General features: G+C 43.8%; 1 protein-coding gene across 3 annotated transcripts in view; it reads left to right on the forward strand.

Annotated features, from left to right (window-relative positions):
• The window catches only part of ADCY9 (adenylate cyclase 9), a 163547-nt gene that overhangs the window by 19697 nt on the left and 119491 nt on the right, over positions 1-24359 (forward strand). For all 3 annotated transcript variants that reach the window (XM_074322811.1, XM_074322812.1, XM_019715465.2), the window contains one exon: positions 13602-13679. The gene's annotated coding sequence lies outside the window, so the exon portion shown is untranslated. The remainder of the gene's footprint in view (positions 1-13601; positions 13680-24359) is intronic.

The following is a 24359-nucleotide window of genomic DNA, read 5'->3' on the forward strand; positions in this document are numbered from 1 at the left end:
TCCCTTCCTATAGTCTCTCTCCCTCCTTTATTCTTTTTTTTCTTTCTCTCCCTCCTTTATTCTTTTCTTTCTGGATCTTTTTTTTTTTTTTTTTTTTTTTTTTATTATATAATTTTTCAACAAAATGCACATATTTTAAGTGTACAGTTCAATAATTTTTGACAAATATATGTACTTATATAATTACTGTGTCAGTCACCCCAGAAAGTTCCCTTGTGCCTTTTCCAGTCAAGTCCCTCCCCAAATGTCCTTTAACTGAAATGATAAATGAATGGATAAACAAAATGTGGGGCCAGGCTGGTGGCTCAGGCGGTTGGAGCTTCGTGCTCCTAACTCCGAAAGCTGCCGGTTCGATTCCCACATGGGCCAGTGGGCTCTCAACCACAAGGTTGCCGGTTCAACTCCTCGAGACCTGCAAGGGATGGTGGGTAGCGCCCTCTGCAACTAAGATTGAACACGGCACCTTGAGCTGAGCTGCCTCTGAACTCTGGGATTTCTCAGTTGGTTGGAAAGCATCCTCTCAACTGCAAGGTTGCCAGTTTGACTCCCGCAAGGGATGGTGGACTGTGCCCCCTGCAACTAGCGACAGTAACTGGACCTGGAGCTGAGCTGCGCCTTCCACAACTAAGACTGAAAGGACAACAACTTGAAGCTGAACGACACCCTCCACAACTAAGATTGAAAGGACAACTTGACTTGGAAAAAGTCCTAGAAGTACACACTGTTCCCCAATAAAGTCCTGTTCCCCTTCCCCAATAAAATCTTAAAAAAAAAAGATATAAAACATTTCTATTATTAAAAAAATGTGGTCTATCCATACAAAAGAAAAATTCAGCCATAAAAAGGAATGAAGTACTGACACATGCTACAACGTAGATGAAGTTTGAAAACGTTATGCTGAGTGAAAGAAAGCAGACACAAAAGGCCACATGTATGGTTCCATTGATATGAAGTGTCTATAATAGGCAAATCTATAGAGACAGAAAGTAGATTAGTGGTTGCCTGGGGCTGAGTGCTAATGGTATCAGGTTTCTTCTGGAATTAGGTAGTGGTGATAGTTGCGTAACTCTGAACATACTAAAAATCACCACATTGTACACTTTAAAAGGGTGAACTTTATGGCATATGGAATATATCTCAATAAAACTGTTATTTAAAAAAAGATGTATTCTTACCACCTCAGAAAGTGCCTTCACACCATTTCCCAGGCAATTCCCACCCTACTCATCCTAGAGGTAAGCGCAATTCTGTTTTTTTCCAACATATATTATTGGTGCCTGTTCTAGAATTTCATATAATTGGAATCATATGAGGTCTAACAATTAAGTTTGTGAATTCATCCTAGAAAAAGTGCTACATAACTCATTGCTAAATATCACTACGGTCACCTTCAAAGTACTCCCCTTGGGAAGCTATGCATCGATGCCAGCACCCTGTCCACCCTTCATAACAAGTTTAGAACTCTTTTTTCTAGAATGGCCATCAGAGCTATCGTATTACCCTTGATGTCCTAAATGTCATCAAAATGTCTTCCTTTCAATATTTCCTTTATCTTTGGGTAAAGAAAGAAGTCACTGGGGGCCGGATCAGGTGAGTAGGGAGGGTGCTCTTGGTGCATTGTTGTGATACAAGAGCCATGAATTGCTGGTGAAAAGTTCAGGTTGTTTTCATCTAATTTTTTCATGAAGCCTTTTCAGCACTTCCAAAGAGTAAACATGGTTAACTGTCCAGTTGGTATAAATTCATAATGAATAATCCCTCTGATATGAAAAAAGGTTAGCCACATCGTTTTGACTCGATTTGGACTGAAGGAACTTTTTTGGTCGTGGAGAATTGGCTGACTTCCATTGTGCACTTTGACACTTTGTTTCAAAGTTGTACTGGTACACCCATGTTTCTTTTTTTTTTTAATTGGGGAATATGGGGGAACAGTGTGTTTTTTCCAAGACCCATCAGCTCCATGTCAAGTCATTGTTTTCAATCTAGTTGTGGAGGGCGCAGCTCACTGGCCCATGTGGGAATCGAACTGGTGACCTGGGTGTTATGAGCACCGCACTCCAGTGTACTGGGCTGCTGGTATGCTCAGTGGTTGGAGTGTGGTGCTCATAACACCAAGGTGACCAGTTCGATTCCCACATGGGCCAGTGGGCTCTCAACCACAAGGTTGCCGGTTCAACTCCTCGAGACCTGCAAGGGATGGTGGGTAGCGCCCTCTGCAACTAAGATTGAACACGGCACCTTGAGCTGAGCTGCCTCTGAACTCTGGGATTTCTCAGTTGGTTGGAAAGCATCCTCTCAACTGCAAGGTTGCCAGTTTGACTCCCGCAAGGGATGGTGGACTGTGCCCCCTGCAACTAGCAACAGTAACTGGACCTGGAGCTGAGCTGCGCCTTCCACAACTAAGACTGAAAGGACAACAACTTGAAGCTGAACGACACCCTCCACAACTAAGATTGAAAGGACAACTTGACTTGGAAAAAGTCCTAGAAGTACACACTGTTCCCCAATAAAGTCCTGTTCCCCTTCCCCAATAAAATCTTAAAAAAAAAAGATATAAAACATTTCTATTATAAAAAAAATGTGGTCTATCCATACAAAAGAAAAATTCAGCCATAAAAAGGAATGAAGTACTGACACATGCTACAATGTAGATGAAGTTTGAAAACGTTATGCTGAGTGAAAGAAAGCAGACACAAAAGGCCACATGTATGGTTCCATTGATATGAAGTGTCTATAATAGGCAAATCTATAGAGACAGAAAGTAGATTAGTGGTTGCCTGGGGCTGAGTGCTAATGGTATCAGGTTTCTTCTGGAATTAGGTAGTGGTGATAGTTGCGTAACTCTGAACATACTAAAAATCACCACATTGTACACTTTAAAAGGGTGAACTTTATGGCATATGGAATATATCTCAATAAAACTGTTATTTAAAAAAAGATGTATTCTTACCACCTCAGAAAGTGCCTTCACACCATTTCCCAGGCAATTCCCACCCTACTCATCCTAGAGGTAAGCGCAATTCTGTTTTTTTCCAACATACATTATTGGTGCCTGTTCTAGAATTTCATATAATTGGAATCATATGAGGTCTAACAATTAAGTTTGCGAATTCATCCTAGAAAAAGTGCTACATAACTCATTGCTAAATATCACTATGGTCACCTTCAAAGTACTCCCCTTGGGAAGCTATGCATCGATGCCAGCACCCTGTCCACCCTTCATAACAAGTTTAGAACTCTTTTTTCTAGAATGGCCATCAGAGCTATCGTATTACCCTTGATGTCCTCCTAAATGTCATCAAAATGTCTTCCTTTCAATATTTCCTTTATCTTTGGGTAAAGAAAGAAGTCACTGGGGGCCGGATCAGGTGAGTAGGGAGGGTGCTCTTGGTGCATTGTTGTGATACAAGAGCCATGAATTGCTGGTGAAAAGTTCAGGTTGTTTTCATCTAATTTTTTCATGAAGCCTTTTCAGCACTTCCAAAGAGTAAACATGGTTAACTGTCCAGTTGGTATAAATTCATAATGAATAATCCCTCTGATATGAAAAAAGGTTAGCCACATCGTTTTGACTCTTGATTTGGACTGAAAGAACTTTTTTGGTCGTGGAGAATTGGCTGACTTCCATTGTGCACTTTGACACTTTGTTTCAAAGTTGTACTGGTACACCCATGTTTCTTTTTTTTTTAAATTGGGGAATATGGGGGAACAGTGTGTTTTTTCCAAGACCCATCAGCTCCATGTCAAGTCATTGTTTTCAATCTAGTTGTGGAGGGTACAGCTCAGCTCCAGGTCAAATCATTGTTTTTCAATCTAGTTGTAGAGGGCGCAGCTCAGCTCCAAGACAAATCAGTTGTTTGTCAACTAGTGTGTGGAGGGCACAGCTCAGCTCCAGGTCCATTTCTAGTTGCAGGGGGCACAGCCCACCATCCCTTGAGGGAGTCAAACTGGCAACCTTATGGTTGAGATCCCGTGCTCCAACCAACTGAGCCATTCGGGAGGCAGCTCAGCTAAGGTGCTATGTTCAATCTTAGTTGCAGGGGGCGGGGCCCCCCATCCCTTGCGGGACTTGAGGAATTGAACTGGCAACCTTGTGGTTGAGAGCCCACTGGCCCATGTGGGAATCGAACCGGCAGCCTTCGGAGTTAGGAGCATGGAGCTCTAACCGCCTGAGCCACCGGGCCAGCCCCCCTTTCAGGACCATTTTTGCAGACACCGTTCTTATGCCAAGATTTTCCTAACTATTTCTCTATCAATGTTTACTTGGTCTGCTTTGCTTCTTACAGCCATCCGACAATTTTGACGCACAATTCGACAAATTTTTGCAATGTTTTCGTTAGTTCTGCTCGTTACTGGCCGTCCTGACCTCTCTTCATCAGTGACACATTCTCTCCCCTCAGAAAAATGTTTAATCCATTTATACACTGCCGTTTTCTTCATGGCATTATCCCCATAAACTTGGACAAATAAGTCCCTGATTTCACTTCCACTCTTGCCAAGTTTAACGAGAAATTTAATGTTTGCTTGTTGCTCTAATTCAAGCTCAGACATTCTCATGATGGCACACAAAACAGACACAACAATAATGAATGCCACTCAGCAAGACAACGGCACATGTTGACATGAACACAGTTGTGAGACACTGATATACCAACGGTATGAAACCTTACTGAGCTGTTTGTACATTGCTGCCAGTGTAAACGTGTGATGGCAAGTTCGCGAACGTAATTGTCAGATCTCGTATATTTGGTACTCGTTTGTGTAAGGCTTCTTTCACTCAGCATGTTTTTGAGGTTTGCCTATGTGGCTGTGACAGTAGTTCATGCCCTTTTTTTTTTTTTTTTTTGCTGAGTAGTATGACTTTACTACAGTTTCCTTATTTATTTTGTTATAGATGGTTTTGGCTCTTATGAATAAAACTGTTATGGAGGGGTGGCCAGTTAGCTCAGTTGGTTAGAGCACGGTGCTCTTAACAATAAGGTTGCTGGTTCGATCTCCACGTGGGCCACTGTGGGATATAGGTCTGTTTATGGACTCTGTTTTATGTTCCAGTGATCTATTTATGTATGCTAATGCTATACTAAAGTGTCTTGATTACTGTTGTTTATAATAAGCCTTAAAATTAGCTAGGGTAAGTATTCCAACTTTGTTTTTTATTAAGATTATTTTGGCTATTCTAGGTCTTTTTCATTTCCACTTAAATTTTGGAATCTTTGTCAATTTCCAAAAAAAAAAACACCCCTTCTTGAATTTTGATTGGGATTATAGTGAATCTGTGGATCAATTTGGGAAGAATTAATATCTTAACAGTATTGAGTCTTCCAATCCATGAATATGGTACATCTCCTCATTTATTTAGGTGTTCTTTAATTTCTGTCAACAATATTTGGTAGACTTCAGTGTAGAAGTCTTGCACATCTTTCATTAAATTTATTCCTAAGTGGCATTTTTATTTTAATAGAGGAAGCTGGAAGCCCCAGAGAAGTGAAGGTGAAATGGTAGACAGATGGAAGGCTGATGTTTGGGGTTGGGGCCTTGTTAGGCACACCAAATAATCACCAGCAAGAAGCTGTTGGTCATACGAGTGATTCTCACTGAGTCCCCTCCGTCTGGAGATCAGAATCAAGCCAATTCTCTGTATGGAGACATGATAGCCACGAAGTATGTGTTTGTGTATTGCGTCTGTGCTTAGTCCTCCTTCTGGTCACCGAGTGTACTAGGTATGTTGGTCAGGCAAAGGCTGGTCCTGCTTCCCGTCGCATCCTGAGAGAAACTGCAGTGTCTTCAGCTCCCGATGAGTCTCCTCAGGCTGTTCCCTGAGCAGCAGTGGCCAGCGACCTCTGCGGGGCCTGGCTTGGAGAGCTGTGCTTTAGTGAGCTGGGAAATGTAGCAGAATCAACCGCACACTTGATAGAATGGAGAGAAAAAGAGATGAGAAGAGACGGAGTATGAGAGGGGAGCCGAATGACTTCAATAGCAGAGCACTGGCATGGGGGCCATGAGTACCTACTGCCTGAGGGTCTGCTCTCCCACACTGCTTTGGATTTCCAGTGGCTTTCCAGTTCCAGTGCCTGGGAGGCCTTGCTCTCCTGGCATTCCTGCACTTCCCACAAGGCTCAGGTGTTTAACTTTTCCAAGGGTCCTTGAAAGCTGGCTCCATGACGAAGATTCCTCTGTTTCTTATTTCAAGTGTCCTAATCGTGTTGCCCTCCCACTTGCGGGAACTAATGAGGGCACTGCTGCTTCCTGAATCCAGAAGTGCCCAACACACACATCTGAGAGTCCCCTTGGGTCTATTGTGTTACCTCAGTTTGGAGCATTTTGTTTTCCCCTCAATTGTGACGTTGTGTAAGTGTGTGCATGTGTACACAAAAAACGAGGACCCTACACTTTGTGGTTTTGTCACACACAGGCAGAGATCTTATTGATAATTTGGAATGAGTCCATCGGAGGCATCCTGGATAGGGGTGTGGGGGTTCTGAAAGGCATGCTACAAGGAAGACCTGAGAGAACTGGGTTTCTCCCGAGATGCTTGGGGGATTGCAAGACTGCCTGGAAGAAGGAGCACGTGTGTTCCTGACGTCATATGTGGAGGAAAAGAAGCTATAGGAAAAGCACTTTGGCTTAATGTAAAGAACTTATGAGAACTGTACAACCATGGAATAGGCTTCCTTGCCTGATTGTGATGTCCATATCCCTGGAATATACAAGCAGGTACTGTCAGAGATTCCTGCACTGGGCAGGATGTGACCTTCAAGAGCCATTTGATTCTGTGTCTAACACTTTACCAGGCCTTGATCAATGTTCTCCTCCCAAGAAGACTTCTCCCCGGGAGAGGAATACAAAGAAAGACATTGTTGAAAGTGAAATTTCAGGAGCAGTGACATCAAAGTGGAGAGGTGTTTTTGGCTGGGAACTCGGCACTGACCCTCAGATTAGACTGTAGCCGGTAAACAAGACCAGCCACGATCCATTCCACCACTTGGAAATGCCTCCCTTATCAACATCCTCACCAATCATTTGTTTGGCCAAAGTGAGCTCTCCCAAACCAGTTAGGCTAGGCTTCCTGCTTCTTTGCAGCCTCTATCCATGAGAAAGTGCCAGAAGGTGTGGCATCAGGGCTGCAGGAGAGAGTGGGGGATGCGGCTGCAGGAGACACCTACGCAGGCGTTTCATGGTGGGAATCCTCCCAGCATCAGCTTGGAGCCAACTTTTCTTTATTCTTATGACTCAATCCTCATTAAATAGAAAAGCTGCCTGAGCTTTCTTTATTTCAGCCAGAAGTCCTGCCCATGCTTAAGCTGTTGGTGCTGTAGGAATTTGCTCTTGTTTCATTTAAAGTCTCATAGGAGGTTTGTCCTTCCCAGATGGTCCTCTTTGGAGGGACCGCTCTGCCCAACCCCCTTCACGGTTTCTGCGGGTAGAGGATAACACCCTTTTCTTATGCTTTTGGCTGGTCCCACCATGGGTTTGTTTTCTCAAGATGTAAGTCTGGGGTCTTAAGTGAGATAGCAGTGTGGGGGCTAGAGATGAGGAATGCATCACTTCCCATCATGGAATGAGAAGTGTCATGGGCTAAAGAAAAGAGCCTTGAGGTTGGACAAGCCTAAATTTGTTTGAATTAGTTCTGACACTAGTTAACTGTGTGGACTTGGTTAGTGTATTAACTCATCTGAGCCTCAGTTTCTGCATCTATAAACACGAGGTGATGGCATCTCTTGTAATTGGGTGTTGAGATTGTTCAATGAGATACCGTGAGTGGAAGCACCGAGTGTAGTACTTGGTTTTGAGTTCAATGAATGCCAGCTCCCTTTCTCTAGTTTCCGTCACTTCCTGGAGCTCTGATCTTCATTCCTTCCAAGGTCTTCTTGGCAGCAGCACAGCAGGAATGCTGCTGGGCCTCGGTGTGAAGGAGCATCTTTTTGGATGGAAAATCTTGGTGCCTGTTAGAACTTTCAGAGAGATCCATAGACAAAGTAAGTGGCCACTGTATGCTATTCCAGGTATGACCTGAGGAGTCAATACTGGACTTCATCTGTTACTTGTTTGCCTACTGCCCTCCCATTAGTCATTTCCATTTTTAAGTTGCCTTCTGGAATCCATAGATTCACATGGAGAAATAGTGTATAGGCTGGAGTGTAGAAAGCCATTTTCAAGGGTGGAGAGGATGGCCACGTTTGTTGTCTGTCTCTCATCCAGTAGCATGTTGGACCCTTTAAAAATGAGATTCGTTGGCTGGCACCTTGGAGCAGAGACTCTGTCATTTACCTTTAAAAAACAACAACACCTGGATCCTGGAGTATGGTCCCCGCCAATCACAGAAGATCATCAACATTTTTTCATGATCCAGTGAATGTCTTTTAAAAATCATATGATTTTGACACCTGCTACAACATGTGTGGACCTTGAGGACAGATGCTCAGTGAAATAAGCCCGTCACAAAAAGACAAATACGGTGAGATTCCACTTAGGTGAGGTACCTAGACTCATCATATTCGCAGAGACAGAGAATGGAAGGGTGGGTGCCAGGGACTGAGGGAAGGGGCGATAGGGACTTGTTTAATGGGGCCCGAGTTCCATTTGAAGAGTGTGAAAAAGTTCCGGAGATGGATGGTGGCGAGGGCTGGACAACAATGTGAGGGGACTTAATGCCACTGAACTGTACGCTGAGAAATGGTTAAAATGGTACATTTCATGTTACTTATATTTTAGCACACTGAAAAATTGTGTGTGAGTAATCGGTATCTTGAATTTTAAAAATTGTGGTATAATCAATTACAGTAGTACCTCAGTTTTCGAACGTCTCTGCTGACGAACATTTTGGTTTACGAACGCTGTAAACCCAGAAGTAAATGCTTCGGTTTTCGAACATGCCTCGCAAGTCAAACATGTCACGCGGCTTCCGCTGAGTGCAAGATCCTGAGGCCTGGCTGTCGGCTGTTTTCCAACGTTTCAGGACTCGAATGGTCTTCTGGAACGGATTACGGTCGAAAACCGAGGTACCACTGTATTTCTGAAAGATGATACTCTGAAGTAACACTTGTGAGATATAAAAATATTGCTGGATTTGCTTGCTTATTCAACCAACACTCCTGGTGTCCTGCTCCATCTGAGCCCCCGAGCTCAGCGGGAGGCTCCCAAGGTTCAGTCCCAGGCTTACTCTTCCAGACCTAGATTCTGAGGGTGAAGAGGAAGACCTGGCCCGTGAACCCCGGATTCAATGAGTGAAGCTTGCACTCTGGCAGAGGAGATTCAGGAAGAACTGATTAATTTCCCCTGGTGTTGGAGGCAGGGTTAGGGGGCGGGGTGGTAGTGGTTTAGTTGGAGCCTGTTGAGGAAGGAGGGGCTCAGAGGATGGAAACGGTGCTGTGCTGGTGGGGTCAGCCCTGGGCGAAGACACGGAGTCGTGATAGCAGGGAAGTCTGAGCAATGGCAGGAAGTCCAGTGGGGCTCTCAGGGTGCAGTGAAAATGAGGGGGAAGGAGTACATTTGAGGACTTCTGAGCCTTGAAATCTTGTGCCAGCCTCACTCAAATCTGTCAGCTGGTGATCTTGGCTAAGTTAAAAAAAAAAATCTCTATAATTCTCAATTTTCTCATCAATAAAATACTTCTTCCCAAGTTGACAGGATTAAATGGGAAAGTGTGTACAGAGTATTTAACTGAGATATATCTATACCATCTATATCTACATTTATATCTTTATCATCTATGGATCTATATCACCTGTATCTATAACACATACACAAAAATAGGTCCTGGTGGGAGGACTCTGAAGGTCTGGAAACAAGCCTTGATTATGTATAGGTTTTGCTTCTCGGTTTTCAGTGGGGGTGTTTTGGCTCTGGGGTGTGGTGAGAACATCCTGGATCTGTCTGGTGCCTTTGGTCTCCCCACCTCCGCCTCTTTGTCAGAGTATGACTGGGAGTGTGGCACCCAGAGTGGAGGATTGGGTTGGAGCCTGGTTGTGTCGTGAGGGTGGGTGTTGAGGCTGTGGGAGCCTAAGGCGGGCACTTTTGTTGGTTACTGCGTTGAGGTTGAGGTCAGAAGTCCAGTCCCTTGGGTGAACCCGTTTGCTTTGCTGTCATGGAGACCACACTGTCTTGGCACAGAACCATCCTTCCTACTTCCTGGAGAAACAGGGAAGCCATGGGGTCAATGAAAGATGCTGCATTCACACACTCACATGCGTGGTGAGTATGGATGACGCAGTTGTGATACAGCCCAAAGAAACGATTTGTCTAAGATCAAACTTTGGAGGGAAGGGAAGGGAGAGAGGGAGCATGTGAGGCTCAGTTAGCCATTGATAACAGTTTGAGTCATCTGTCAGAGCTGTGGCAGGCCACCTAGGGGTAACCAAATAGTGGGACCTTGGGAGGACGGAGAGGAAGTCAGCACAGAAGGAAAAATGGAAAGCCTGTGAATTCTATCCACATTCACCAACAGTCCACTAATAATTATAATCACTAACATTTACTGAGTACCTACTATATGTCTGGAACTGAACAAAGTCTTTTATATCTATCCATCTTTATGGGCTTTTTTTAGATGGGAAAAAATTACATCTTTATTTTTATTCATTCCTGATGGATATTTAGTATTTCCTTCCATTATGAGTCTAGGCAACAGACCACAATATTATTATCAGGGCTGTGCCTTTGTCATCCGGGAACTCACATACATTGAATCAAAGAGGACCGACACTGCAAATCGATGAAAGGATCTAGGCTATTTTCTGGAGCCTAGGGGTGTTGCAAGCTCTGTGGCTACAAATGGCATTTTTTTCCATTGCTTTATGAGCCATGTCAAGATAACCACTGAGGGAAAATGCCTGGAATTCTGCCAAAGAGGATGCACTATGAGCAAAATGTTCAAGTTATCATTGGTGGAAATTTTCACAATGTGTCTTCTGGCTAAGAGGTCTATTTATTAGACTCATATGGAAGTCCAAAAAGGCTCTGATTAACTAGTGAGTCTCATTTACTTTTCTGTTTGCTGGTTTTGTTCTTTTTCCTCTTCATTTTACTCTTTTTAAAAAAGATTTTATTGGGTAAAAGGAACAGGACTTTATTGGGGAACAGTGTGTACTTCCAGGCCTTTTTTCCAAGTCAAGTTGTTGTCCTTTCAATCTTAGTTGTGGAGGGCGCAGCTCAGCTTCAAGTTGTTGTCTTTTCAATCTTAGTTGTGGAGGGTGCAGTTCAGCTCCAGGTCCAGTTGCCGTTTCTAGTTGCAGGGGGCACAGCCCACCATCCCTTGTGGGAGTCGAACCAGCAACCTTGTGGTTGAGAGGACAGGCTCCAACCAACTGAGCCATCCGGGAGCTCAGTGGCAGCTCAGCTCAAGGTGCTGTATTCAATTTTAGTTGCACGGGGCAGAGCCCACCATCCCTTGAGGGACTCAAGGAATCGAACTGGCAACCTTGTGGTTGAGAGCCTGCGCTCCAACCAACTGAGCCATCCGGGAGGCAGCTCAGCTCAAGGTGCCGTGTTCAATCTTAGTTGCAGGGGGCAGAGCCCGCCATCCCTTGCAGGACTCGAGGAATTTAACTGGCAACCTTGTGGTTGAGAGCCCACTGGGCCCATGTGGGAATCGAACCGGCAGCCTTTGGAGTTAGGAGCATGGAGCTCTTAACTGCCTGAGCCACTGGGCCGACCCTTCATTTTACTCTTGTTCTTGAGATATAATCCACATCTCCTGAAATTCACCCTTGTGTACAATTCAGTGGTGTTTGGTATGTCCTCCAAGTCATAAAACCATCACCCCTCTCTAATTCCAGAGCATATTCATCACCCCCAAAAGAAACCCCCATTCCTTAGTATTACCTCCCTACCCCCTCCCAATCTCTGGCCTGGTAACCACTAATCTACTTTCTGGTTCACAATATTTTGTAATTTTTATGGTACAAGTCTTGCACTTCTTTTGTTATATTCATTTACATTTAAGGGAAGTATTTGCCAAAGGACTTTTTCCAGTTAGGAAAGTTCCTTTTGACTGATAACCTTCTTTGTTTTAACAATAACATTATGATTTTTCATCACTTATGAAATGTATGAGGATTCTCAAATTACTCATAGTTCCCATGATTAACGTTTTTCAGCCAATCCTCAAACTTTAATTTCACTTCAACAATCTTATCTTGTCCAGTGAAGTAAAAGCCGTATTCCAGGGCCATATTCCACAGCTGTGCTCTGTAGGGACCAGAGTTAATGTAAATTAAGACAGTGTATCAGTTTGGAATGCATATGGATGCAAGTAACAGAAAATCCTGCTTTAGAGGCTAATGCCAATAAAGATTCATTTTTTATTATCTTTATTATTTTTTTATGTAGCAGAAAGTTCACAGGTAGACACTCTGGGGCTGGATCATCAGGAACCCAGTCTCTTTCCATTTTTCCATTCCTCTATTGTTATTTTATTTTAGTTTTTTAAAAGATTTTATTGGGGAAGGGGAACAAGACTTTTATTGGGGAACAGTGTGTACTTCCAGGCCTTTTTTCCAAGTCAAGTTGTTGTCCTTTCAGTCTTAGTTGTGGAGGGTGCAGCTCAGCTCCAGGTCCAGTTGCTGTTGCTAGTTGCAGGGGGTGCAGCCCACCATCCCTTGCAGGAGTCGAACCAGCAACCTTGTGGTTGAGAGCCCACTGGCCCATGTGGGAATCGAATCGGCAGCCTTCGGAGTTAGGAGCATGGAGCTCCAACCACCTGAGCCGGCCCTCCTCTATTGTTAATTGTAAACCTTCATTCTCAAGCCTCCTGTCTCATGGTTGCAAGGTGGCTGCTGTATCTCCAGGCCTCACGTTTATGTTCCACGCAAGAAGAAGGAAGAAGAAAAAGAAGAGGAAGGGCTTTCTCTTAGCAAGTCCTTCCGTTTTTATTTAGGAGGAGAAGCCCACCCCAAGGCTTGGGAAAGCCAATCAACAGTGTCTGCTTTATATTAGCTATTTGACTTAATCCCTATTTTGATTGTCCAAGATAGGTAATCTTTTCACTGCTTCACAGATGTGGAAACTTAAAGAACTTATGTAACTTGTCCAAGGTCTCACTGTCAGCGGCAGAGCTAAGACTAACAATAACATATTACATTTTCCTAGCCTATGTTTCATCCTTGTACATAATGCACTTTGTCACTCATTTTTTCATTTGGGTCTTGCCAAACTCTGTCAGACGGGCAAGGTGAGTATCCTTATTTTACAGAAGAGGAATTTGAGACCAGAGAGGTGAATAATGACTTGCCCCGAGCTGGCAACTTTCAGAGCAGGATTTAATCTCAGGTCTGGTGTCCTGTCTTCTGGATACACTGGCTGGGTGCAATTGAAAAGGTACAAACTGACTTCATATGCTTCAGTTGTGCTTCGGCCCAGCTTTTTGCTTTTCTGGCCCTTCCCTTGCAGGGGTGGGAGGGTGTGTCTGGACTGTGAGGTGATGAGCCCACACTTTGTCTTGGAATAAACCACACACACAAAGGTGGCTTGCACTGCCTTTCTAACCAACTGGTTTTACTCCTTTTGTGTGTGTGCTTCCAGACTATCTGCTGCCTGAAAGGGAGTTTTCTAGTCCTAAAAGTCAGACTTTATCCCAAGTATTATCTCTCTCTCCTTGAACACAGGTTACGCAGAGGAGTGGATGTTTCCTGACAACCCAGCCTGATTACATGCGAAAGGGAAGAAAAGAAAACCAAGTCCAAGTAAGTTTTCTGATGGCCTTGACTGAATTAATTATGGTTACAAAGCAAAACAGAAAACCTCAGCTCATCCGTTTTCTGAAAGCCTGTGTGTCTCATGACAAATGTGGCTCTGAACTCTGACCTCGGTGCCTGGGTCATGGGTCTTTGAGAAGACTCTGTAAGTGATTTATAGCAGAGCAGACACAAGCTCCAGTTAGAGTAAACAGGTGAGCACAATGGATCACAGCATTTGGATGTAAATAGGCCCATTTAAAAATAAAAGAGTCATATTCTAATGTTGTGTTAAGTAGGCAAATGTTGATAATCGCACTGTGAGTGGATTGGTATCATGATGAGGCCTCAACTTGGTCCTCAACAGTGAGGTCCACAGTAGGTGCTCAGTAAAGTAGTCGTTGAATAACTCTGGGGTCAAGCAGACTTACCGAATTGATCACTGGACTTTTGACACCACAATCAGATAAGCGATTCAAAAATGCCTTATGTGTTTTGTGGTTATCCCACGACACAAAATGATTCTTTAAAATAAACGGTTGTCGAAGTAGTGTTGCAAATTAGGAGACGAAAGCTGGAATTTAAATCTGCTTTCATCAAGGAAACATGTGGTAATCATTTCTTTCCCACTTTCGCTAGTGGTGTGAAATGTGAACAGCATTTGCTGCTGACGTAAGGTAAGCAGGTTGCCTGCTGGGTCCCACTCCGCTTTGTTGATCGGTGCAAGTCAAAGGGCTGCCCTGGGAGTTAATTCCACAGATATGTGATGTGGGCTGGCCAGCAGACCCTGCTGGATGGGAATCAAGAAGGAGACTTTTTAAGCGTCCCTAGCCACTCACTTTCATGGGTGTAGCGGAAGCAACCAGGACAGAGTCCCTCTTTTTTAGTAATGTCTTCTCCATCTTTCCTCCTTCCAGTTGCTCAGGCTAATAACCTTGGCGTCATCTTGATTCCTCTTTTAGCTTCCTTATCTGACCAATGTGCAAATCCTGTTGGCTCTACTTTGAGCGTGTACGGATAATGCCATCTCTTTGAACTACCTCCACTGGTGCTCTGCTAGGCCAAACTACCATCCTGTCACACCTGGGCGACTGAAACAGCTTCCTAGCTGGGTGTCCTGCTTCTGCTCTTGCCTTCTTATAAGCTACGCTCAACACAGTCAGTCGAGGCAGTCTTTTTAAAAATTTAAGACAAATCATGAGACTCCCCTCAATTCTTCTTAAAATTTTCCAGATGCCCATCCTGCTCAGAATAAATCCTCAAGTCCTCAGGGGGGCTTGGCCCCCAGGGCCTCTCTGAGTTCATCTGCCACTCGCCCCCTGGTTTCCTCCACTTCGACCACACTGGCTTCCTTTATGTTCCTGGAACACACCAGGTGGGCTCCCATGTCCACGCCATCCCTACTACGTGAGTCTTTACTCTTCCTGGAACATTGTTCCCCAGATATCCACATGGTCCCCTCTCCCACATCCTTCAAATCTTTGCCCAAAGGTTTCCTTCTCAGTGACACCTACCCTGATCACCCTATTTAAAATTTCAGCCATTCTCTCATCCCGTTACCAGCACTCCTGGACAATTTCACAGTTGCCATTCCCATAGGTTAGGAAGTGAATAGTGTTCCCTGAGCTTGTCTAAATCATGGCTCTGCTCTTCTACTTCCAGCTTTATTTTTCTCCACAGCACTTACCACCTTTTAGAAGACTACATAGTTTTCTTGGTTATTTATTTTGTTTATTGTCTGACTTTTCCCCACCTCTGACTTGAATGTAAGTTCCATAAGGGTAGGAATTTTCTTTTTTCCAGTAATATGTCTCTAGTGTCTAGAACAGTGCCCGGTACATAGTAAGTGCTGAATATTGATTTGTGAATGAATAACTGATAAACTTGTTTCCTCCTTTTCAATCTTACACCTTTAATTTTTCTAATTATATTATTATACTGATTGGAACATTCTGAATTATGTTGAATAGAAGCAGTGAAAGCTGTTATCATTGTTCTTCCTGATTTTCAAGTACTGTTATCTATTACGTTTGCTATAGAATTTTTTGTAGATACTTTTTATTAGATTAAGGAAGTTTCGATCCCTAACTTGCTGACAGTTTTTATTTTTATTGATTTTAATTTTTTTGTTTTTATAAATTTTATTGGGGAATATTGGGGAACAGTGTGTTTCTCCAGAGCCCATCAGCTCCGAGTCGTCCTTCAATCTAGTTGTAGAGGGCGCAGCTCAGCTCCAAATCCATTCGCTGTTTTCTATCTTTAGTTGCAGGGGGCACAGCCCACCATCCCATGCGGGAATTGAACCGGCAACCTTGTTGTTGAGAGCTCCTGCTCTAACCAACTGAGCCACCCGGCCGCCCTGCTGAAAAATTTTCAAAAATGATTGATAATTGTTGAATTTGATTGAATGATTTTTCTGCATCTGTCTACTGAGATTATCTTAATATGTTAATGTGGTTAATCACCTTAATAGATGTTCTAATATCAAACAAGCCTTACATTTCTGGAATACCCGACTGGCCACTGGGGGTAATTCAAGCAGAGCATGACAATCTCATCGAGCTGAGGAGACAAATGTAGGCATTTGGAGAGGCTAAAGCAATTGGAATTTGCAGAGAAGAGTCCCAGAGAGGAGGATCCTATGCAAAGAAAGAGTCCCAGAAATCTGGAGCCGCTTATACGTGGGGTGAAACTCCATGAGGCTGGTCAAAGGACAACTGGAGAACTGTAAACTTAACAATTGTAAGAGTTCACTTAGGCTTGGGAAATATTTTCGTTCCAACCAGCTAGAGGAGAGAATCCTCACTGAATACATACAGCATTCATAGAGACCTCAGAAGGGTCAGCCTTAGTAGTTGGGCTAAACTAGTTCTAGAGTAAAGACTTTAAAGACCTATCCAAACAAAGGTTAAGAACATGCCTCGAGACAATTAACTTAATCTGCAAGTAACCTAATTACCTGTTAGAACAAAGTATAATAGTCTTGAAAAGAGGGCAACAAAACCTAGCACTCAACAATGTAGAATTCACAACATCCAGCATCCAATAAAATATATTGGAAATGAGAACAGGCAGTAAGATGTGAGCCATGATCTGGAGTAAAATCAGTCAATAGAAACAGACTCAGAAATGAGACAGATGACATGATTAAAAGACAAAGACTTTAAAACACCTACTGTAAATATGCTCACAGACTCACAGGAAATCACTTAAGTAATGAGAAATGTAGGAAAAAAATAACCAAATGGATCTTGTAGAGCTGAAAAATTCCATATGTGAAATGCAAATTTCACCAGATGGAATTAATAGCAGATTAGACTCTACAGAAGAAAAGATCAGTGAACTTGTGAACATAGTAATAGATACGATCCACGCTAAAGCACAGAAGGAAGAACAACCCACCAGCGGGGCTGCCGGTTAGCTCAGTTGGTTAGAGTGCGGTGCTCTTAACAACAACGTTGCTGGTTTGATCCCCACATGGGCCACTGTGAGCTGCGTTCTCCATTACTAGATTGAAACAACTACTTGACTTGGAGCCGATGGGTCCTGGAAAAAACCACTTAAAATAAATTTTAAAAAGTTAAAAAAAAACAAAAACCCACCAGATCCTCTCTGATCTGTGGGAAAATATCAAGCAGTATGTATAACTATGTGTACGTGTAATTGTATATTGAAGTTCCAGTAGGGGGAGGGACAGGAAAGAAACATATTGGAAGAAATAATGGCCAAAATTCTTTCAAATTGGATGAAAACTATAAACCCGCAGATCTAAGCCACTCAAAGAATTGCAAGCAGAATAACCATAAAGAAAGCCAAACCCGGATGTATCATCACCAAATTGCTGAAAAACAGTGGTAATGAGAAAAAAAAACATTTAAAATTTCAGAGAAGAAAAAGATACATTAAATATAGGAGAACAAAGGTTAGAATTACCATAGATTTCTTGTCAGAAACAATGTAATTCAGAAGACATTAGAACATCATTAAAGCACTAAAAGAAAAAAAAAACCCCTGTCAATCTAAAATTCTATATCTAATGAAAATGTTCTTCAAAAAACATTTTCAAATACACAGAAGCTGAGAGAATTTGTTTTCTGTATATACACAGTATAAGAAATATTAGAGAATGTTCTTCAGTTAGAAGGAAAATGATACCAGATGGAAAATTGGATGTACATAAAGGAATGAAGACCACTGGAAAGGAGAAATAGAAAACAGTTTTTCTTTAAAATATAATTGACTGTTTTAAAGCAAAATAAACCTTGTATTGTGGAGTTTATAACATAATGAGATCTGACAAGTACACGAATTGGTTGCCACAATGTTGCTAAACTTTTTTCATGTCAGAAGGATTATTCATTATGAATTTGTATCAACTGGACAAACAGTTAACGAAGTTTACTATTTGGAAGTGCTGAAAAGGCTGCATGAGAAAGTTAGACAAAAACGACCTGAACTTTTCGCCAACAATTCATGGCTCTTGCATCACGACAATGGCACTGTCCGTGAGGGAGCTTTTAGCTAGTAAACAAATAACTGTATTGGAACTCCCTCCTTACTCTCCTGATCTCGCTCCCAATGACTTCTTTCTTTACCTGAAGATCAAGGAAATATTGAAAGGAAGACATTTTGATGACATTCAGGATATCAAGGGTAATACGATGACAGCTCTGATGGCCATTCCAGAAAAAGTGTTCCAAAATTGCTTTGAAGGGTGGACTAGGCACTGGTGTTGGTGCATAGCTTCCCAAGGGAGTACTTCGAAAGTGACCATAGTGACATTCAACGATGAGGTATGTAGCACTTTTTCTAGGATGAGTTCGCAAACTTAATTGTCAGACTTCATACATCAATGTAAAATATAGGACAGCAATAGCATAATGGTTTGGAGAGGAAAAAACAAGAAAACAACGTTTCCTTGAGTGTCTTGCAAGTTGACTGGCTATTTGACTGTGTTCTGGTCAATGAGATGTGAGCAGAAGTGGTGTGTGAAACTCTCAGGAGCTAGAAAGAGAGAAGGCATACCTTTCTTCTCTTCCTTCGCCCCCCACCCCCCGCCTGGAATTCTGGCTGAAGCTCCAGAACTATCTTGGACAAAAGGGTGACCTTTGGATATTGGACAGTGACTTTTCCTTCCTTGGACGATGAAGGAGCAATAAGATCAAAGGAACCTGGTTCTTTGACCTCATGAATTGCCGAATCAACCCTGGATTGAGCCTTCTGGACATTTTACAGAGAAAGAAGAATTTACCTTGTTAAGCCACTGTTATTTGGAGGTTTTCTCCAACCCAGAGCTAAACCCAATTCTAACTAATGTGGATAGCTATTTGAAAGAGTAATGTAGTTTGTAAATCTCTGACAAGATAATCTAGAAAAAAGAAGACACAAATAATATGAAGATTTAAAAAGCAGACATATCATAAATGCAGCAGAGATTACCAAGATAGTAAGAGGTTTTGAGAAATCTTATATCAATAATTTTCATACTCAGAAAAAAATAAATTTCTAGAAAATATCATCAAAACTAAGTCAAGAGGGCTGGCCCGGTGGCTCAGGCGGTTAGAGCTCCATGCTCCTAACTCCGAAGGCTGCCGGTTCGATTCCCACATGGGCCAGTGGGCTCTCAACCACAAGGTTGCTGGTTCAATTCCTCGACTCCCGCAAGGGATGTTGCGCCCCCTGCAACTAGAAAACGGCAACTGGACCTGGAGCTGAGCTGCGCCCTCCACAACTAAGACTGAAAGGACAACAACTTGAAGCTGAACGGCACCCTCCACAACTAAGATTGAAAGGACAACAACTTGACTTGGAAAAAAGGCCTGAAGTACACACTGTTCCCCAATAAAGTCCTGTTCCCCTTCCCCAATAAAATCTTAAAAAAAAATAAAAAAAAAATAAAAAAAATACTAAGTCAAGAAAAAGCAGGGACTTAAGCAAATACTTATACACCGATATTCATAAGATCTTTATTCCCAATAGCCAAAAAGTTGAAACAACCCAAATGTCCATTGAGGAAGAATGTGGTTTATCTGTATACCATGGCATATTATTCAGCCTTAAAAAGGAATGAAATTCTGACACATGCAACATTGATATACCTTGAAGACATGCTTAGTACAACATACCAGACACAAAAGGATAAACAGAGACAGAAAGTACATTAGAGATTATCCAAGGACTGGGGACAAGGAAGAAACTGAAAATTATTGTTTAATAGGCAAAGAGTTTCAGCTTGGGAAGATGAAAAAGTTCTGGAGATATCTGGTGGTGATAGTTGCAACAGTACAACAATATGAATGTACTTAATGCCACTGAACTATACACTTAAACTGGTTAAAATGGTAAAATTTTTTTTGTTTGTTTGTAAATTTTGTTATATATGTTTTACCAGAATAAATTTTTTTTTCTTTTTAGGTGTTTTGGAGCAGAAGGATTTTTCAATACAGCTAGGCTTCAATGTTGCTAGAAATGGAACACTGGCCCTGACATTCTCGAGTGTCTAGACGGATGACTTCTGCTCCATCCTTGTTCTATCTTGGTGTTTGTATCATTGGAAGAAAGAATGGGTACAGACACACAATTTTATAGCAATCAGCAGGAAGCTGATTTATTTTTAATAAAAAGAGAGAAGTCCCTGGAACTCAGTGACTCTCCCTTGTTACCAGGAAGGAAGCCCTGGCCATTTTCTCACGTGAACTGGCAAGTGAAGGCTTTACTAACCTAGGTCAGCTTTTAGAACTTCTGGTGGGGATGACATCCATTTGGCACCAGGCTGTGAGCAGGGCTCCTGGGTGGAACCAGCTCCCGCTACCCACCTTTCAGAGCCTCTGTCTACAGAATGCTGTTTTTTTTCCGGACGGCCCCTACCTTCAAAATCACCTGAGTCTCAAAAATGCACCAGGAATCCACTTTGCAGCACCGCACATTCCAGATCCCTGTGTAGGGCAACCGCGCCCAGATTCCACATGAGAACCTCAGCAGACCCGGCTCCTTCTACACGCCCTTTCCACCTTCTCACATGTTTCTTCCTCGTGATTTTGAGCCGTGGTGCTGTCAGGCAGGGATGTGTCTGCATTTGTGCATGACATCATTGGTCCCAGACAAGAGGTAGATTTCTTCTTCATCCCAAGCACATTTCTGCAACTGGCCTGGTTCCACCTTCGGAAGCAGATACAATAGGAGGAGTCTGCCTGTGGCTCTGTGCTGTGCCTCTTCTGCAAGGGCAGCTCCAGGCACCCACACTCTGCCTCACGAGTCTTCCAAAGTCTTCTGAGCCTCCTCTCCATGTGGCCCCAACTTGCCTGACCTGCTTCATTGCCTCATATTCCCTCTGCACTACAGCCCAGCTGGCCTGCTCAGCCTCCCCAGCCCAGCCCAGGCCCTCAGGTCTCTGTCTAGGACATTTGTCCTTGTGGGTCCTGACCACGGCCCTAATGCCCAGTCTGTTAGAGTTCTCCAGAGAAACAGAACCAATAGATGCGTATATACTAAGTAGATAGATTGGTGATAGATAGATAGATAGATAGGCGGACCTCGATTGATTTATCAATCTGTCAGATGTCTCTATCTATCTATCTATCTATCTATCTATCTATCTATCTATCTATCTAGAGAGATTTATTTTAAGGAATTGGCATGCACAATCATGCGGGATGACAAGTCTGAAATCTGCAGGGCAAGTGGCGGCTGAAACCCAGGGAAGAGCTGATGGTGAGTCCAAGTGATATCTTTCAATCAAATGCAGTTAACCCTCTAAATAGTGCTGGGCTCCCCCTTTCCCTTCCTACATGGGTTGGGGTTCTGTGGCTTTCTCTGACCCTTCAGCCTGTGCCCTTTCTCTGCCCCCACGCCTCCTCCACAGCCTCCCACCCTTTTCCCTGACGTGCTGATTCCTCTGTTCCCCTGACAGTGCTCGTTTGGACTGATGGGAAAAGTCACGGGTTTGTGAGTCAGATCCGGGTTCTAATGCAGGCAGCTCCATTCCTCGTTGGTGATATTGAACAGGTCACTACAGCTATCTGAGCCTCGGTCTTCTCGTTGTGAAATGTTGACGTGTGCCCAGCTCTCATCACACGTGAAGCACTCAGCACAGAGTGGGCGCGTCACTGACTTTGCTGTGCTTTTCTGTCCGTGACCAAGTGCTGCCTCCTGCCCTCACGTTGGCCCCTCTCCCCAGCCATGAACGTGGATTGGAAGACTCAATATTGGTGTGTTAGTCAGGGTTTTCCTGAGAAACAGAACCGATAGGATGTGTATTTATAGACTGGAAAGCCTGAAATCCATAGGGGAAGCTGGCAGGCTGGAAATTCTTTCCTCCTTGTGGAACCTCAGGCTTTTCTCTTTGACTCGATAAGGCCCACCATGTTACGGAGGGTGAACTGTTTTTCTCAAAGTCAACTGTTTTAAATGTTAATCACATCTAAAAATACCTTTACAACAACATCCAGACTGATGTTTGACCAAACAGCTGGGCACCATAGCTTGGCCAAGTTAACACATAAAATGAACCTTCACATCTGCCATCAAGGTTCACCTTCAATGTTGATGGCTTATAATGGGTGGCATTAGTTGAGTATTTACTACAGGCCAAGTACTGTGCCAAGTGCTTTCTTTGGCTTGTTTGATTTAATCCTCATAACAGCCACATGAAATGGATTCTGTTTTGATTCTCAGTTTGTAGAGAAGAAAGTTTAGGTTGAGAGAGGTTAAGTAACTAGCCTAAGGTTGCACAGCGAGTTATGGAGCTGGGGTTTGAAGGCAGGCGGTCCCACTGCACAGCCCACTTATTTAGCCTCACACAATCTTGCTTCCTCTTCCAGAATCTGGAAGAGACCCTGTCCCCGTTCCCTGGGTCCTACTGGGACTTGCAGGTCTCTGGGGCATTTTCCCTTCTCTGCTCATGTCTTATACCCCTTTCTGCTTATTGGGAGCCAGGTAGAGGGTTTGTTGAATATCAATGAAGTCAAGAATTGCATGGGGCGGCCGGGTGGCTCAGTTGGTTAGAGCGCGAGCTCTGAGCGACAGGGTTGTTGGTTCGATTCCCACATGGGCCAGTGGGCTGTGCCCTCCACAATTAGATTGAGCTGCTGTTGAGCTTCCAGGAGGGGCGGCCGGATGGCTCAGTTGGTTAGAGCATGAGCTCTCAAAAATAAGGATGCCGGTTCAATTCCCGCATGGGATGGTGGGCTGCACCCCCTGCAACTAAAGATTGAAAATGGCAACTGGACTTGGAACTGAGCTGCGCCCTCCACAACTGGATTGAAAGACAACGACTTGGAGCCGATGGGCCCTGGAGAAACACACTGTTCCCCAATATTCCCCAATTAAAAAAAATTACTTAAAAAAAGAATTCCATGTGGCCCGGTGTCTCTGAGCCAGTGAGGAAGGAGATCAGTCAGCTCCCCACCATGTAGCCAGTCCCCACCTTGTAGTCCATCTTGGTAGCCAGGACACTCCTGCATGGCTACTGTTCCTGGCTGGGTCCTGGTAGGGCCACACCTGCAAGTAGGGCCACACCTACAAACAGCACTGTGACCACAGGCTCCGCTGATAAGGAATCTGGGCTATGAAGGCAAATGAGGTTAGCACCCAGCAGGGCACCTGGCCTGGCTGTCTGGCTGCAGCAGAGGCAATGAACACAACTTCTGCCTTCTTGGGATACTTGGAGCAACCCAGGTATGTGATTGTAGGCTGTCCTGCCAACACTGCTCTGGCCCTTTAGGATTAGCATTCTTTCCCTACCTCCCTGACTCTCAGGAACCGCTTTTTCTACCTTGCCCAGCCTGGTGCTGTGCTCACGCACTGCCCTGGGAACCAGCAGCGGGCCTGCACTGTTTCCTGATTCCTGGATGACAGCTGCCTGGTCTTGGCCCCACCACCTACCTGCCTGCAGGAGCAGCTACCTCTGTACCCCTTTCCTCATGGAAGAACAGGGTGATACTAGGCCTAAACCCGCTTCTTTCCTGTGGTGGGTTGTAGTGTCCCCCCCAAAAGATATGTCCAACTCCTGACCCCTAGTACCTGTGTATCTGACCTTATTTGGAAAAGTGGTCTTTGTAGATGTCATTAACATAAGAATTTCGAGACGACATCATCCTGGATTGCTTGGGTGGGCCCTAAATCCACTGACAACTGTCCTTATGAAAGTGAAGTGGAGGGAGATTAAAGGTGGCAGAATTGGAGCCATGCAGCTTCTGAGCCAAGGACTGTCAGAGCCCCCAAAAGCTGGAAAAGACAAGCAAGGATCGTCCCCTAGAGCCTCCAGAGAGAGCACGGCCCTGCAACACCTTGATCTTGGACTTCTGGCCTCCAGAACTGGGAGACAATATATTCTGTTGTCTTAAGCCAACAAAGTTGTGGTAGTTTATTACAGCAGCAGCAGGAAACTAACACATCCCTTAATCATGGGTGTGGGGCCCGGGAAACAAGACAAACCTTACCCTGGCCTGGAAGCCTGACCCTGGCCAGCCTGTGGTCTGGCTGCACAGCACCCTGTATGTACCAGGGACCCAGTACAAATGAGCAGGAGGGGCTGGATGGAACAGGAGTAAATTGAATACAGCTAGTTAGAAGATAGCATTCGGGGACTCGAATTCAAAGCCTTCCTCTAGTATTTGTTGGCTAAACCTTGGTTTCCTCAAAGGATAGTCAAGGATTGAATGAAATAATAAATGGGAAATGCCAGACACA

This window comes from Rhinolophus sinicus, linkage group LG18, assembly GCF_036562045.2.
Source record: "Rhinolophus sinicus isolate RSC01 linkage group LG18, ASM3656204v1, whole genome shotgun sequence".
In the NCBI taxonomy this organism is placed as follows: Eukaryota; Metazoa; Chordata; class Mammalia; order Chiroptera; family Rhinolophidae; genus Rhinolophus; species Rhinolophus sinicus.